We start from the raw sequence: 18582 nt of genomic DNA, 5'->3' as shown, positions 1-18582 counted from the left end.
GAGTGGTTGATCTGATTGACCCTGTTTCCAATATTTGGGATGAGGACCTGATTAGACAAACTATGTGGCCCATTGACGCTGAATGGATTCTTAAAATCCCTCTTTCGCAACATAACATGTCAGATTTCATTGCTTGGAGTTATACGAAAAATGGTATGTTCTCGGTACGGTCTGCTTATTTCGTGAAGTGGAATGATCAGTACGGCAGTAAACTAAAACACTCTAACGGGATGGGGCGAACCACAACTAACCCTATTTGGTGTCAGATATGGAAATTATCCTGTTCGTCAAAAGTCAAAATTTTTATATGGCGTACGTTACATGGCACTCTCCCATGTCGGGCAACACTTGCTAAGACACATGAAGGTCTCGCCCCTTTGTCCTACTTGCTCTCAGGGTGTAGAAGACACGAAGCATATGCTTTTCCTATGTAATAAAGCAAAGGAGGTTTGGAAGAGGCTAGGAATAGATGAGATTATTGATAGAGCTTGTGAGGTTGATCGTGCTGGAGAGGCGATACTGGAATACCTTTTAGTTCTTCCAGATCAAGATTTGCGTATTATGGGGTACCAAAATATACGAGAAATGATAGCTATTTCAGCTTGGTATCTATGGTGGGAGAGAAGGAAATTAGTGCACAAGGAAACAACTCAGAATGCAACTCAGATATCAATGGGGATCATAGCCCTCACATACAAGTTTGTAAATGCATCATCTTCAAAGGCGTCCATGAAAAAAGGGGGTTGGCATTGTCCCCAAGGGGTTTCGTGAAACTCAATGTTGACGCATCTTTTGACCATGACATGCTGAAGGGTACGATGGGGGCGGTTTTGCGAGACGACAAAGGTAGGTTTATTGCAGGAGGAAATGAAAAGATTGACCATTGTGCGGATGTTCTGATGGCAGAAGCTTTAGCCCTCAAATTTGGACTAACACTAGCGCAAAGGGCAGGGTGCAACCGCCTAATCATCAACTCAGATAATCTGGAGGTGATTGAGACCATGCAGGATGGAAGACAGTCAACGGGTGCGGCAGCGGCAATTTTCGATGACTGCTTCCACTACGCATGTGATTTTATCGTGACTAGATTCGAACATTGTAATAGAGAGGCAAATAGAGTAGCACATGAACTTGCTAAGTTAGCTAGATTTTCTTCAACTTCAGATTGGTTCGAGGAGCCTATCAATGAAATTGTACTCCTCCTCACAAACGATGTATTGGTTATTTCTAATGAATAAAGTTTCGTTTTATTTCAAAAAAAAGAAACATTACAGTAGAATGCACACATGCTTCGGCCGTGGATGGGACGACTACAGCAGAGGGACCACGGGCACGGCTACTGGTCGGCGCCGGTGTACCAGCAGCCGCCCGTCATCGCCGTCCAATAAGGCCGGGCCTCACGTTCTCCAACGAGCTCATCTCCCGCGATGAGGGTCTGCACTACGACTTCGCCTGCCTCCTCTACGACATCCTCTTCAGCAAGCTCGACAAATCCCGCGTCTTCGAGATTGTCTCCGAGGCCGTGGATATCGAGAGGGAGTTCACCTGCGACGCGCTCCCCTGCGCGCTCATCGGCATGAACAGCTACTGGTCAGCGCTACCACTATCACCGGCGCTGATGTACCAGCAGCCGCCCGTTGTCGCCATCAACGAGGCCGGGCACAAGGCCTACCACGGCAGCACCGTCGCGGGCATCAACGAGGCGGGGCACAAGGCCTACCACGGCAGCACCGTCGCGGGCATCAATGAGGCCGGGCACAAGGCCTACCACGGCAGCACAACGAAAGCCGAACAAGCCGCCGCGGGTGTACCAGCAGCCGCCCGTCGTCGCCGTCCAATAAGGTCGGGCCTCACGTTCTCCAATGAGCTCATCTCCCGCGATGAGAGCCTGCACTACGACTTCGCCTGCCTCCTCTAAGACATCCTCTTCAGCAAGCTCGACAAATCCCGAGTCTTCGAGATTGTCTCCGAGGCCGTGGATATCGAGAGGGAGTTCGTCTGCGACGCGCTCCCCTGTGCGCTCGTCGGCATGAACAACTACTGGTCAGCGCTAGCACTATCGCCAGCGCCGATGTACCAGCAGCCGCCCGTTGTCGCCATCAACGAGGCCGGGCACAAGGCCTACCACGGCAACACCGTCGCGGGCATCAACGAGGCCGGGCACAAGGCCTACCACGGCAGCACAACGAAAGCCGAACAAGCCGCCGCGGGTGTACCAGCAGCCGCCCGCTGCCGCCGTCAACAAGGCCGGGCACAAGGCCTACCATGGCGACACAACGAAAGCCGAACAAGCCGATGCCGGAAAACACACCTAATTGCAAAACAAGGCTAGGGGCGAGATGCCATTGAAGATTCCCGCGTGGCACAAGAAGGTCAGCGACGATGCTGGCTACAGCGCACACACGCTACGCGTCCACGAAGCAGCTGTTAATTAGGATTAGTTATAGCACAACAGAAACGGAAAAACCACAACACGGAAGTCGTGTTAGACGGCGAGGTGAAGCTACTCGTCAAAGGAAACTTCACATGGTCGCCCGTGTGCCACGAATTTTTCAAAATTCGTCCAAAAAGGATTCAAATATGAACACGAAATTCAACATATACAGTGAACAAAACTATGATCCGATCAACTAAAAGAACATAGAGGCGTATATTTTTCGTGTACAGCTTATCTCGAATCGAAGCACAGTTATATAGAAGGGTGAAGAAGATTAAAGAGGTGAATCTTCTATATCTAAATAGCTAGCCCCCACTAACTATTTCTCTCAACATGCAAGTATGCCACATCAACGCACAACATGCACGAAAAAAGCCCCACACTCACTATCATATGTCTCGCAACATGCAAGCATGCCACTTCATCATGAAACCTGCATAAAAAAAGACCTATCTCAACATGTGAATTTCTATTATATTAGTCTATTTATATTTAATAAACATTTTACAACTATATAGTGATCAAACATAATAAAGTATATGTAGTTTTAGTTTTATCCTTTTATATATGTTTACAATGAATCACATTGAGATATGTTATAAAATATTCTTGTAACAACGTGCGGAGTATTATCTAGTAGAGAAGAATGTCTGCAAACCATGTACAGGCGGTCAGAGCCACCGGCCTGAGCTAGAGAGCATCGCACGGACCTCGCTCGTTGGAATTGTAGATTTCTTGAGCGTTTTGAACGATACAGACAAACTAGTGCTTTAAGAATCATGCATGCAGGCCCAACATTGTTTGTATATAACCAAACAGCTCAACACGAAAAAAGTGTATCCAGTAAGCCTGATTGGGTTGTATGTTCGCTACCAAACGCGTCCTTATGGCATCTTCAAGGCGGACCCGTAAACCGCCCGCATCCGCCCAGACCGTGGAAGCCATCCAACGCGGGCTTATATCGGTTCGCAGGGAGGTCCGGACGCGATTTCTTCCGCAAACTGGAGACAAACAGGGGGGCCTTACGGGAATCCGGACCGCTCCCAAGCCCTCTTCTGACCGCCCTGTCCTACCCAAACCACCCACCGCCCTTCCCGCGCTTTCCATTCACACGTTGTGTCGCTTACCGCGCCGTATTCATGTCGGGCTAGAGCATGCAGCAGCCGGCATTGATGCCGCGATTTGACCGGACGGGAAGGTGGCGCGGACGGATGCGACCTCTCCGGCGTCGCCGCCGCTTCAATGCGGATGCCGCGTCCTGAGAAACCAACTCTGGCCGTTGTGCCGCATTGAAGCGGACTGACCTCCCCTCTGCCTGGGCTGGCTGCGGCTATTTAAGCCGCGCTCCGGCACCGTCCAGAACGACACCATCCTTCCTTCTCTCCAAGCCCTTTCTCCTCTTCGAGCCCAGTAGCGATGCCGAAGTCCTGGTTCTCCGCGTCGGCAGGTGGCAACAATGGCAGTTCATCATTAGGAGGATCCGCCTGCGCTCACCTAGACCATCCACATCCACGGTGGCGGGCTCCTCCGGCCATGAGGAGGACCAGCCGCAGCAGCGGGCCCATCTCCTCTCGGAGGCAGCTCTGATGGACGAAGAATTCGCCCGTCAGATGGAGATCATGATGGAGGGTTCGCTCCGTCAGATGGGTCCGGCTGCACTGTCGTCGATGCGCATGAAGGAGGAGTCACCGTCTCCACCGCGAGTCCGTGTTAAGCGGGAGTCAGCATCTCCACTCCGGCAGGTGAAGGACGAGTCGGTGAAAGTGCAACTAATCCCCAGGTGGTTTTGGTAATTAATAACAACTTATATGTCATTGATCTAATGATCTGCCAATACATTTCAGAAAAGATTAATGATTGGCATGGCAAGGACTAATGGATGTGGACCCCTCAAAATGCTAAGGACAAGAATTGGCAACCCCAAGAATCTTCATTTTTGGTTTAGTGATCCAAGATCACATTGTGTCCCTTAGGAAATCCAATACTATTAAAAGGGGACGAGGTATTGATGATGAGGTTGTTGCTCAAGTGCTTAGTGATATTGCTCCAAAAACCCTCTGTCACTTTCTCAAACACATCTGTCCAAACCCTAATCCTTCATCTCAGTCCCAGCGATATCATTTACCCCAGACTCACCGAGATGACCATTCCCATTGCCACAGCCAAACCCTAGCAATTCGGTTTGACCAAAATGGATCTCGGTCCCACCGAGATGTTGGGGAACGCAGTAATTTCAAAAAAAAAATCCTACGCACACGCAAGATCCATCTAGGTGATGCATGGCAACAAGTGGGAGAGTGTGTCCATGTACCCTCCTAGACCGAAAGTGGAAGCGTTAAGTAACGCGGTTGATGTAGTCGAACATCTTCGCGATCCAACCGATCAAGTACCGAACGCACGGCACCTCCGTGATATGCACACGTTCAGCTCGGTGACGTCCCTCGTACTCTTGATCCAGCTGAGGCCTGATACGTCTCCATCGTATCTACTTTTCCAAAAACTTTTGCCCTTGTTTTGGACTCTAACTTGCATTATTTGAATGGAACTAACCCGGACTGACGTTGTTTTCAGCAGAATTGCCATGGTGTTATTTTTGTGCAGAAATAAAAGTTCTCAGAATGACCTGAAAATCAACGGAGAATATTTTTGGAACATATAGAAAATATTGGTGAAAGAATCAAGGCCAGGGGGCCCACACCCTGTCCACGAGGGTGGGGGCGCGCCTACCCCCCTGGGCGCCCCCCTGCCTCGTGGGCCCCCTAACGCTTCACGGACCTCAACTCCAACTCCATATATTCACGTTCGGGAAGAAAAAAATCAGAGAGAAGGATTCATCGCGTTTTACGATACGGAGCCACCGCCAAGCCCTAATCTCTCTCGGGAGGGCTGATCTGGAGTCCGTTCGGGGCTCCGGAGAGAGGAATCCGTCGCCATCGTCATCATCAACCTTCCTCCATCACCAAATTCATGATGCTCACCGCCGTGCGTGAGTAATTCCATCGTAGGCTTGCTGGACGGTGATGGGTTGGATGAGATTTATCATGTAATCGAGTTAGCTTTGTTAGGGTTTGATCCCTAGTATCCATTATGTTCTAAGATTGATGTTGCTATGACTTTGCTATGCTTAATGCTTGTTACTAGGGCCCGAGTGCCATGATTTCAGATCTGAACCTATTATGTTTTCATGAATATATGTGAGTTCTTGATCCTATCTTGCAAGTCTATAGTCACCTATTATGTGTTATGATCCGTTAACCCCGAAGTGACAATAATCGGGATACTTACCGGTGATGACCGTAGTTTGAGGAGTTCATGTATTCACTAAGTGTTAATGCTTTGGTTCGGTACTCTATTTAAAGGAGGCCTTAATATCTCTTAGTTTCCAATAGGACCCCGCTGCCACGGGAGGGTAGGACAAAAGATGTCATGCAAGTTCTTTTCCATAAGCACGTATGACTATATTCGGAATACATGCCTACATTACATTGATGAACTGGAGCTAGTTCTGTGTCACCCTATGTTATAACTATTGCATGAGGAATCGCATCCGACATAATTGTCCATCACTGATCCAATGCCTGCGAACTTTTCACATATTGATCTTCGCTTATTTACTTTTCCGTTGCTACTGTTACAATCACTATAAAACCAAAACTATTACTTTTGCTACCGTTACCGCTACTATCATACTACTTTGCTACTAAATACCTTGTTGCAGATATTAAGTTTTCAGGTGTGGTTGAATTGACAACTCAGCTGCTAATACTTGATAATATTCTTTGGCTCCCCTTGTGTCGAATCAATAAATTTGGGTTGAATACTCTGCCCTCGAAAATTGTTGCGATCCCCTATACTTGTGGGTTATCAAGACTATTTTCTGGCGCCGGCCGTTGCCGGGGAGCATAGCTCTATTCTTTGAGTCACTTGGGATTTATATCTGCTGGTCATTATGAAGAACTTGAAAGATAAAAGAACCAAGATTTTCCCTCAACTACGAGGGGAGGTAAGGAATTGCCATCTAGCTCTGCGCTGGATTCACCTTCTGTTTTGAGTAAACTTGTGACACCTACACCTGCTATTCATTCTGATCGGATGTTATTGATGATGCCACTTCTGCTTTGCGTGATACTTATGATGAAACTACTTTTATGCTTGATAATATTGTGCCATTAGGTGAATTTCTTGATGAACAACTTGCTAGGGTAAGAGAGAATGAAATTATTGAAACTAATAATATTGATAAAAGTGATGATGAAGATTCTGTTGGGGAACGTTGCAGAAAACAAAAATTTTCCTACGGTTTCACCAAGATCCATCTATGAGTTCATCTATCAACGAGTGATTGGATTGCATCTACATACCTTTGTAGATCACGCGCGGAAGCGTTCAAAGAACGGGGATGAGGAAGTCGTACTCGACCAGATCCAAATCACCGGAGATCCTAGCGCCGAACGGACGGCACCTCCGCGTTCAACACACGTACGGTCAACATAAGGTATCCTTCTTCTTGATCCAGCAAGGAGGAAGGAGAGGTTGAGGGAGATGGCTCCAGCAGCAGCAGGACGACGTGGTGGTGATGGAGCTGCAGTACTCCGGCAGGGCTTCGCTAAGCACTATGGAGGAGGAGGATGTGTTGGAGAGGGAGAGGGAGGCACCAAAGGCGTGTTCTCAGAGGCCCTCCTTTCCCCACTATATATAGGGAGTCTAAGGGGGGGGCGGCCCTAGGATATCCAATCTCCTAGGGGGGGTGTGGCCAAGGGAGGAATCCCTCCTCCCCAAGGCACCTAGGAGGTGCCTTCCCCCTTTGGGACTCTTCCCTTCCTTGAACCCTAGGCGCATGGGCCTCTTGGGGCTGGTGCCCTTGGCCCATATAGGCCAAGGCGCACCCCCTACAGCCCATGTGCCCCCCCAGGGCAGGTGGCCCCACCCGGTGGACCCCCGGGACCCTTCTGGTGGTCCCGGTACAATACCGGTGACCCCGAAACTTGTCCCGATGCCCGAAATAGCACTTTCTATATATAATTCTTTACCTCCGGGCCATTCCGGAACTCCTCGTGACGTCCGGGATCTCATCCGGGACTCCGAACAACATTCGGGTTACTGCATATACATATCCCTACAACCCTAGCGTCACCGAACCTTAAGTGTGTAGACCCTACGGGTTCGGGAGACATGTAGACATGACCGAGACGACTCTCCGGCCAATAACCAACAGCAGGATCTGGATACCCATGTTGGCTCCCACATGCTCCTCGATGATCTCATCGGATGAACCACGATGTCGAGGATTCAAGCAACCCCGCATACAATTCCCTTCGTCAATCGGTATGTTACTTGCCCGAGATCCGATCGTCGGTATCCCAATACCTCGTTCAATCTCATTACCGGCAAGTCACTTTACTCGTACCGTAATGCATGATCCCGTGACCAGACACTTGGTCACTTTGAGCTCATTATGATGATGCATTACCGAGTGGGCCCAGTGATACCTCTCCGTCATACGGAGTGACAAATCCCAGTCTTGATCCGTGTCAACCCAACAGACACTTTCGGAGATACCCGTAGTATACCTTTATAGTCACCCAGTTACGTTGTGACGTTTGGCACACCCAAAGCACTCCTACGGTATCCGGGAGTTACACGATCTCATGGTCTAAGGAAAAGATACTTGACATTGGAAAACTCTAGCAAACGAACTATACGATCTTATGCTATGTTTAGGATTGGGTCTTGTCCACCACATCATTCTCCTAATGATGTGATCTCGTTATCAATGACATCCAATGTCCATAGTCAGGAAACCATGACTATCTGTTGATCAACGAGCTAGTCAACTAGAGGCTTACTAGGGACATGTTGGTGTCTATTATTCACACATGTATTACGATTTCCGGATAACACAATTATAGCATGAATAAAGACAATTATCATGAACAAGGAAATATAATAATAATGCTTTTATTATTGCCTCTAGGGCATATTTCCAACAGTCTCCCACTTGCACTAGAGTCAATAATCTAGTTACATGTGATGAATCGAACACCCATGGAATTCTGGTGTTGATCATGTTTTGCTCTAGGGAGAGGTTTAGTCAACGGATCTGCTATATTCAGGTCCGTATGTACTTTACAAATATCTATGTCTCCATCTTGAACATTTTCACGAATGGAGTTGAAGCGACGCTTGATGTGCCTCGTCTTCTTGTGAAACCTGGGCTCCTTGGCAAGTGCAATAGCTCCAGTGTTGTCACAGAAGAGTTTGATTGGCCCCGACGCATTGGGTATGACTCCTAGGTCGGTGATGAACTCCTTCACCCAAATTGCTTCATGTGCTGCCTCCGAGGCTGCCATGTACTCCGCTTCACATGTAGATCCCGCCATGACGCTTTGCTTGCAACTGCACTAGCTTACTGCCCCACCATTCAAAATATACACGTATCCGGTTTGTGACTTAGAGTCATCCAGATCTGTGTCGAAGCTAGCGTCGACGTAACCTTTTACGACGAGCTCTTCGTCACCTCCATAAATGAGAAACATTTCCTTAGTCCTTTTCAGGTACTTCAGGATATTCTTGACCGCTGTCCAGTGTTCCTTGCCGGGATTACTTTGGTACCTACCTACCAAACTTACGGCAAGGTTTACATCAGGTCTGGTACACAGCATGGCATACATAATAGAACCTATGGCTGAGGCATAGGGGATGACACTCATCTCTTCTATATCTTCTGCCGTGGTCGGACATTGAGCTGAGCTCAATTTCACACCTTGCAACACAGGCAAGAACCCCTTCTTAGACTGATCCATATTGAACTTCTTCAATATCTTATCAAGGTATGTGCTTTGTGAAAGACCTATGAGGCGTCTTGATCTATCTCTGTAGATCTTGATGCCTAATATATAAGCAGCTTCTCCAAGGTCCTTCATTGAAAAACTTTTATTCAAGTAGGCCTTAATGCTGTCCAAGAGTTCTATATCATTTCCCATCAAAAGTATGTCATCTACATATAATATGAGAAATGCTACAGAGCTCCCACTCACTTTCTTGTAAACGCAGGCTTCTCCATAAGTCTGCGTAAACCCAAACGCTTTGATCATCTCATCAAAGCGAATGTTCCAAATCCGAGATGCTTGCACCAACCCATAAATCGAGCGTTGGAGCTTGCACACCTTGTCAGCATTCTTAGGATCGACAAAACCTTCCGTCTGCATCATATACAATTCTTCCTTAAGGAAACCATTAAGGAATGCCGTTTTGACATCCATTTGCCATATTTCATAATCATAGAATGCGGCAATTGCTAACATGATTCGGACGGACTTTAGCTTCGCTACCGGTGAGAAAGTCTCATCATAGTCAACCCCTTGAACTTGTCGATAACCCTTAGCGACAAGCCGAGCTTTATAGATGGTCACATTACCATCCGCATCTGTCTTCTTCTTAAAGATCCATTTATTTTCTATGGCTCGCCGCTCAACGGGCAAGTCAGTCAAAGTCCATACTTCGTTTCATACATGGATCCTATCTCGGATTTCATGGCTTCTAGCCATTTGTCGGAATCCGGGCCCACCATCGCTTCTTCATAGTTCGAAGGTTCACCGTTGTCTAACAACATGATTTCCAAGACAGGGTTGCCGTACCACTCTGGTGCGGAACGTGTCCTTGTGGACCTTCGAATTTCAGTAGGAGCTTGATCAGAAGTATCTTGATCATCATCATTAACTTCCTCTCTTGTCGGTGCAGGCACCTCAGAAACATTTTCTTGAGTTGCGCCATTTTCCGGTTCAAGAGGTAATACTTCATCAAGGTCTACTTTCCTCCCACTTACTTCTTTCGAGAGAAACTCTTTCTCTAGAAAGGACCCATTCCTGGCAACAAAGATCTTGCCTTCGGATCCGATCTAGAAGGTATACCCAATAGTTTCTTTAGGGTATCCTATGAAGACGCATTTTTCCGATTTGGGTTCGAGCTTTTCAGGTTGAAGTTTCTTGACGTAAGCATCGCATCCCCAAACTTTTAGAAACGACAGCTTAGGTTTCTTCCCAAACCATAATTCATACGGTGTCGTCTCAACGGATTTCGACGGAGCCCTATTTAAAGTGAATGTGGCAGTCTCTAAAGCATAGCCCCAAAAAGATAGCGGTAAATCGGCAAGAGAGATCATAGATCGCACCATATCTAATAGAGTGCGATTACGACGTTCGGACACACCATTACGCTGAGGTGTTCCAGGTGGCGTGAGTTGTGAAACTATTCCACATTTTCTTAAGTGTGTGCCAAACTCGTGACTCAAGTATTCTCCTCCACGATCTGATCGCAGGAACTTGATTTTCCTGTCACGTTGATTCTCAACCTCACTCTGAAATTCCTTGAACTTTTCAAAGGTCTCAGACTTGTGTTTCATTAAGTAGACATACCCATATCTACTCAAGTCATCAGTGAGGGTGAGAACATAACGATAGCCACCGCGAGCCTCAACGCTCATTGGACCGCACACATCAGTATGTTTGATTTCCAATAAGTTGGTTGCTTGCTCCATTGTTCCTGAGAACGGAGTCTTGGTCATTTTACCCATGAGGCATGGTTCGCACGTGTCAAATGATTCGTAATCAAGAGACTCTAAAAGTCCATCTGCATGGAGCTTCTTCATGCGTTTGACACCTATGTGACCAAGGCGGTAGTGCCACAAGTATGTGGGACTATCATTATCAATCTTACATCTTTTGGTATTCACACTATGAATATGTGTAGCATTACGCTCGAGATTCATTAAGAATAAACCATTCACCATCGGAGCATGACCATAAAACATATCTCTCATATAAATAGAACAACCAATATTCTCGGATTTAAATGAGTAGCCATCTCGTATTAAATGAGATCCTGATACAATGTTCATGCTCAAACTGGGCACTAAATAACAATTATTGAGGTTCAAAACTAATCCCGTAGGTAAATGTAGAGGTAGCGTGCCGACAGCGATCACATCGACCTTGGAACCATTCCCGACGCGCATCGTCACCTCGTCCTTTGCCAGTCTCCTCTTATTCCGTAGCTCCTGCTTTGAGTTACAAATGTGAGCAACTGCACCGGTATCAAATACCCAGGAGCTACTACGAGTACTGGTAAGGTACACAGCAATTACATGTATATCACATATACCTTTCGTTTTGCCGGCCTTCTTGTCCGCTAAGTATTTGGGGCAGTTTCGCTTCCAGTGACCACTTTCCTTGCAATAAAAGCACTCAGTCTCGGGCTTGGGTCCATTCTTTGGCTTCTTCCCGGCAGCTTGCTTGCCGGGCGCGGCAACTCCCTTGCCGTCCTTCTTGAAGGCTTTCTTACCCTTGCCCTTCTTGAACTTAGTGGTTTTATTCACCATCAACACTTGATGTTCCTTTTTGACTTCTACCTCTGTTGATTTCAGCATTGCAAATACTTCAGGAATGGTCTTTTCCATCCCCTGCATATTGAAGTTCATCACAAAGCTCTTGTAGCTCGGTGGAAGCGACTGAAGGATTCTGTCAATGACCGCGTCATCCGGGAGATTAACTCCCAGCTGAGTCAAGCAGTTATGCAACCCAGACATAGTGAGTATGTGCTCACTGACAGAACTGTTTTCCTCCATCTTATAGCTGAAGAACTTGTCGGAGACTTCATATCTCTCGACCCGGGCATGAGCTTGGAAAACCATTTTCAGCTCTTCGAACATCTCATATGCTCCGTGTCTCTCAAAACGCTTTTGGAGCCCCGGCTCTAAGCTGTAAAGCATGCCGCACTGAACGAGGGAGTAGTCATCGGTACGTGCCTGCCAAGCGTTCATAACGTCTTGTTCTGCAGGGAGAACAGGTGCGTCACCCAGCGGTGCTTGTAGGACATAATCTTTCTTGGCAGCTATGAGGATGATCCTCAGGTTCTGGACCCAGTCCGTGTAGTTGCTGCCATCGTCTTTCAGCTTGGTTTTCTCTAGGAACGCGTTGAAGTTGAGGACTACGTTGGCCATTTGATCTACAAGACATATTGTAAATATTTTAGACTAAGTTCATGATAATTAAGTTCATCTAATCAAATTATTCAATGAACTCCCACTTAGATAGACATCCCTCCTGTAATCTAAGTATAACATGATCCGAGTTAACTAGGCCGTGTCCGATCATCACGTGAGACGGACTAGTCAACGTCGGTGAACATCTTCATGTTGATCGTATCTTCTATACGACTCATGCTCGACCTTTCGGTCTTCTGTGTTCCGAGGCCATGTCTGTACATGCTAGGCTCGTCAAGTCAACCTAAGTGTTTGCATGTGTAAATCTGTCTTACACCCGTTGTATGTGAACGTTGGAATCTATCACACCCGATCATCACGTGGTGCTTCGAAACAACGAACTGTCGCAACGGTGCACAGTTAGGGGGAACACTTTCTTGAAATTATTATGAGGGATCATCTTATTTACTACCGTCGTTCTAAGCAAACAAGATGCAAAAACATGATAAACATCACATGCAATCAAATAATAATAGTGACATGATATGGCCAATATCACATAGCTCCTTTGATCTCCATCTTGGAGCTCCATGATCATCTTGTCACCGGCATGACACCATGATCTCCATCATCGTGTCTCCATGAAGTTGCTCGCCAACTATTACTTCTACTACTATGGCTAACGCGTTTAGCAATAGAGTAAAGTAATTTACATGGCGTTTCTCAATGACACGCAGGTCATACAAAAAATAGAGACAACTCCTATGGCTCCTGTTGTCATACTCATCGACATGCAAGTCGTGATTCCTATTACAATAGCATGAACATCTCATACATCACATATATATCATTCATCATTCATCACAACTTTGGCCATATCACATCACAGAACACTTGCTGCAAAAACAAGTTAGACGTCCTCTAATTGTTGTTGCAAGTTTTACGTGGCTGAAATAGGGTTCTAGCAAGAACGTTTTCTTACCTACGTGAAAGCCACAACGTGATTTGTCAACTTCTATTTACCCTTCATAAGGACCCTTTTCATCGAATCCGCTCCAACTAAAGTGGGAGAGACAGACACCCGCCAGCCACCTTATGCAACTTGTGCATGTTAGTCGGTGGAACCGGTCTCACGTAAGCGTACGTGTAAGGTTGGTCCGGGCCGCTTCATCCCACAATACCGTTGAAGCAAGATAAGACTAGTACCGGCAAGAAAGTTGACAACATCAACGCCCACAACAAATTGTGTTCTACTCGTGCAAGAGAACTACGCATAGACCTAGCTCATGATGCCACTGTTGGGGAACGTTGCAGAAAACAAAAATTTTCCTACGGTTTCACCAAGATCCATCTATGAGTTCATCTATCAACGAGTGATTGGATTGCATCTACATACCTTTGTAGATCACGCGCGGAAGCGTTCAAAGAACGGGGATGAGGAAGTCGTACTCGACGTGATCCAAATCACCGGAGATCCTAGCGCCGAACGGACGGCACCTCCGCGTTCAACACACGTACGGTCAACATAAGGTATCCTTCTTCTTGATCCAGCAAGGGGGAAGGAGAGGTTGAGGGAGATGGCTCCAGCAGCAGCACGACGGCGTGGTGGTGATGGAGCTGCAGTACTCCGGCAGGGCTTCGCTAAGCACTATGGAGGAGGAGGATGTGTTGGAGAGGGAGAGGGAGGCACCAAAGGCGTGTTCTCAGAGGCCCTCCTTTCCCCACTATATATAGGGAGTCCAAGGGGGGGGGGGCGCCGGCCCTAGGAGATCCAATCTCCTAGGGGGGGTGCGGCCAAGGGAGGAATCCCTCCTCCCCAAGGCACCTAGGAGGTGCCTTCCCCCTTTGGGACTCTTCCCTTCCTTGAACCCTAGGCGCATGGGCCTCTTGGGGCTGGTGCCCTTGGCCCATATAGGCGAAGGCGCACCCCCTACAGCCCATGTGGCCCCCCGGGGCAGGTGGCCCCACCCGGTGGACCCCCGGGACCCTTCCGGTGGTCCCGGTACAATACCGGTGACCCCGAAACTTGTCCCGATGCCCGAAATAGCACTTTCTATATATAATTCTTTACCTACGGACCATTCCGGAACTCCTCGTGACGTCCGGGATCTCATCCGGGACTCCGAACAACATTCGGGTTACTGCATATACATATCCCTACAACCCTAGCGTCACCGAACCTTAAGTGTGTAGACCCTACGGGTTCGGGAGACATGTAGACATGACCGAGACGACTCTCCGGCCAATAACCAACAGCGGGATCTGGATACCCATGTTGGCTCCCACATGCTCCTCGATGATCTCATCGGATGAACCACGATGTCGAGGATTCAAGCAACCCCGCATACAATTCCCTTCGTCAATCGGTATGTTACTTGCCCGAGATCCGATCGTCGGTATCCCAATACCTCGTTCAATCTCGTTACCGGCAAGTCACTTTACTCGTACCGTAATGCATGATCCCGTGACCAGACACTTGGTCACTTTGAGCTCATTATGATGATGCATTACCGAGTGGGCCCAGTGATACCTCTCCGTCATACGGAGTGACAAATCCCAGTCTTGATCCGTGTCAACCCAACAGACACTTTCGGAGATACCTGTAGTATACCTTTATAGTCACCCAGTTACGTTGTGACGTTTGGCACACCCAAAGCACTCCTACGGTATCCGGGAGTTACACGATCTCATGGTCTAAGGAAAAGATACTTGACATTGGAAAACTCTAGCAAACGAACTATACGATCTTATGCTATGTTTAGGATTGGGTCTTGTCCATCACATCATTCTCCTAATGATGTGATCTCGTTATCAATGACATCCAATGTCCATAGTCAGGAAACCATGACTATCTGTTGATCAACGAGCTAGTCAACTAGAGGCTTACTAGGGACATGTTGGTGTCTATTATTCACACATGTATTACGATTTCCGGTAACACGATTATAGCATGAATAAAGACAATTATCACTAACAAGGAAATATAATAATAATGCTTTTATTATTGCCTCTAGGGCATATTTCCAACAGTCTCCCACTTGCACTAGAGTCAATAATCTAGTTACATGTGATGAATCGAACACCCATGGAATTCTGGTGTTGATCATGTTTTGCTCTAGGGAGAGGTTTAGTCAACGGATCTGCTATATTCAGGTCCGTATGTACTTTACAAATATCTATGTCTCCATCTTAAACATTTTCATGAATGGAGTTGAAGCGTCGCTTGATGTGCCTCGTCTTCTTGTGAAACCTGGTCTCCTTGGCAAGTGCAATAGCTCCAGTGTTGTCACAGAAGAGTTTGATTGGCCCCGACGCATTGGGTATGACTCCTAGGTCGGTGATGAACTCCTTCACCCAAATTGCTTCATGTGCTGCCTCCGAGGCTGCCATGTACTCCGCTTCACATGTAGATCCCGCCACGACGCTCTGCTTGCAACAGCACTAGCTTACTGCCCCACCATTCAAAATATACACGTATCCGGTTTGTGACTTAGAGTCATCCAGATCTGTGTCGAAGCTAGAGTCGACGTAACCTTTTACGACGAGCTCTTCGTCACCTCCATAAACGAGAAACATTTCCTTAGTCCTTTTCAGTTACTTCAGGATATTCTTGACCTCTGTCCAGTGTTCCTTGCCGGGATTACTTTGGTACCTACCTACCAAACTTACGGCAAGGTTTACATCAGGTCTGGTACACAGCATGGCATACATAATAGAACCTATGGCTGAGGCATAGGGGATGACACTCATCTCTTCTATATCTTCTGCCGTGGTCGGACATTGAGCTGAGCTCAATTTCACACCTTGCAACACAGGCAAGAACCCCTTCTTAGACTGATCCATATTGAACTTCTTCAATATCTTATCAAGGTATGTGCTTTGTGAAAGACCTATGAGGCGTCTTGATCTATCTCTGTAGATCTTGATGCCTAATATATAAGCAGCTTCTCCAAGGTCCTTCATTGAAAAACTTTTATTCAAGTAGGCCTTAATGCTGTCCAAGAGTTCTATATCATTTCCCATCAAAAGTATGTCATCTACATATAATATGAGAAATGCTACAGAGCTCCCACTCACTTTCTTGTAAACGCAGGCTTCTCCATAAGTCTGCGTAAACCCAAACGCTTTGATCATCTCATCAAAGCGAATGTTCCAACTCCGAGATGCTTGCACCAGCCCATAAATCGAGCGTTGGAGCTTGCACACCTTGTCAGCATTCTTAGGATCGACAAAACCTTCCGGCTGCATCATATACAATTCTTACTTAAGGAAACCATTAAGGAATGCCGTTTTGACGTCCATTTGCCATATTTCATAATCATAGAATGCGGCAGTTGCTAACATGATTTGGACAGACTTTAGCTTCGCTACCGGTGAGAAAGTCTCATCGTAGTCAACCCCTTGAACTTGTCGATAACCCTTAGCGACAAGCCGAGCTTTATAGATGGTCACATTACCATCCGCGTCTGTCTTCTTCTTAAAGATCCATTTATTTTCTATGGCTCGCCGCTCAACGGGCAAGTCAGTCAAAGTCCATACTTCTTTTTTATACATGGATCCTATCTCGGATTTCATGGCTTCTAGCCATTTGTCGGAATCCGGGCCCGCCATCGCTTCTTCATAGTTCGAAGGTTCACCGTTGTCTAACAACATGATTTCCAAGACAGGGTTGCCGTACCACTCTGGTGCGGAACGTGTCCTTGTGGACCTTCGAATTTCAGTAGGAGCTTGATCAGAAGTATCTTGATCATCATCATTAACTTCCTCTCTTGTCGGTGCAGGCACCTCAGAAACATTTTCTTGAGTTGCGCCATTTTCCGGTTCAAGAGGTAATACTTCATCAAGGTCTACTTTCCTCCCACTTACTTCTTTCGAGAGAAACTCTTTCTCTAGAAAGGACCCATTCTTGGCAACAAAGATCTTGCCTTCGGATCCGATCTAGAAGGTATACCCAATAGTTTCTTTAGGGTATCCTATGAAGACGCATTTTTCCGATTTGGGTTCGAGCTTTTCAGGTTGAAGTTTCTTGACATAAGCATCGCATCCCCAAACTTTTAGAAACGACAGCTTAGGTTTCTTCCCAAACCATAATTCATACGGTGTCGTCTCAACAGATTTTGACGGAGCCCTATTTAAAGTGAATGCGGCAGTCTCTAAAGCATAGCCCCAAAAAGATAGCGGTAAATCGGCAAGAGACATCATAGATCGCACCATATCTAATAGAGTGCGATTACGACGCTCGGACACACCATTACGCTGAGGTGTTCCAGGCGGCGTGAGTTGTGAAACTATTCCACATTTTCTTAAGTGTGTGCCAAACTCGTGACTCAAGTATTCTCCTCCATGATCTGATCGCAGGAACTTGATTTTCCTGTCACGTTGATTCTCAACCTCACTCTGAAATTCCTTGAACTTTTCAAAGGTCTCAGACTTGTGTTTCATTAAGTAGACATACCCATATCTACTCAAGTCATCAGTGAGGGTGAGAACATAACGATAGCCACCGCGAGCCTCAACGCTCATTGGACCGCACACATCTGTATGTTTGATTTCCAATAAGTTGGTTGCTTGCTCCATTGTTCCTGAGAACGGAGTCTTGGTCATTTTACCCATGAGGCATGGTTCGCACGTGTCAAATGATTCGTAATCAAGAGACTCTAAAAGTCCATCTGCATGGAGCTTCTTCATGCGTTTGACACCTATGTGACCAAGGCGGTAGTGCCACAAGTATGTGGGACTATCATTATCAATCTTACATCTTTTGGTATTCACACTATGAATATGTGTAGCATTACGCTCGAGATTCATTAAGAATAAATGATATAGCCACCCTGTTCTTATGAATATGTGTAGCATTACCAATAGCGAGATTTATGGCTATGAATCTGAAACTGTTGTGGCACATCTTACTAAATTAAATGATATAGCCACCATGTTCACTAATGATGAGAAAACTCGCTATTACTTTATCCTTAAGTTATTTCCGTTCTCATTAAAGGGTGATGCTAAAACATGGTTTAATCCTCTTGAACCTAGTTGTGTGCGTAGTCCCCAGGATATGATTTATTACTTCTCTGCTAAATATTTCCCCGCTCATAAGAAACAAGTTGCCTTAAGAGAAATATATAATTTTGTGCAAATTGAAGAAGAGAGTCTCCCACAAGCT

The 18582-nt window shown here is 46.6% G+C and overlaps 1 pseudogene; it reads left to right on the top strand.

Moving 5' to 3' along the window:
• The first annotated feature begins 230 nt into the window (after nt 1-230).
• LOC147990892 (uncharacterized) lies at nt 231-1918 on the top strand (annotated as a pseudogene).
• Nucleotides 1919-18582: the final 16664 nt, after the last annotated feature.

This window comes from Triticum urartu, chromosome 1A (assembly GCF_056163025.1).
Source record: "Triticum urartu cultivar PI428250 chromosome 1A, HENAU_Tu73, whole genome shotgun sequence".
Lineage (NCBI taxonomy): Eukaryota > Viridiplantae > Streptophyta > Magnoliopsida > Poales > Poaceae > Triticum > Triticum urartu.
The sequence above is the reverse complement of the archived record's forward strand: the minus strand, read 5'-3'. Positions and strand labels throughout refer to the sequence as shown.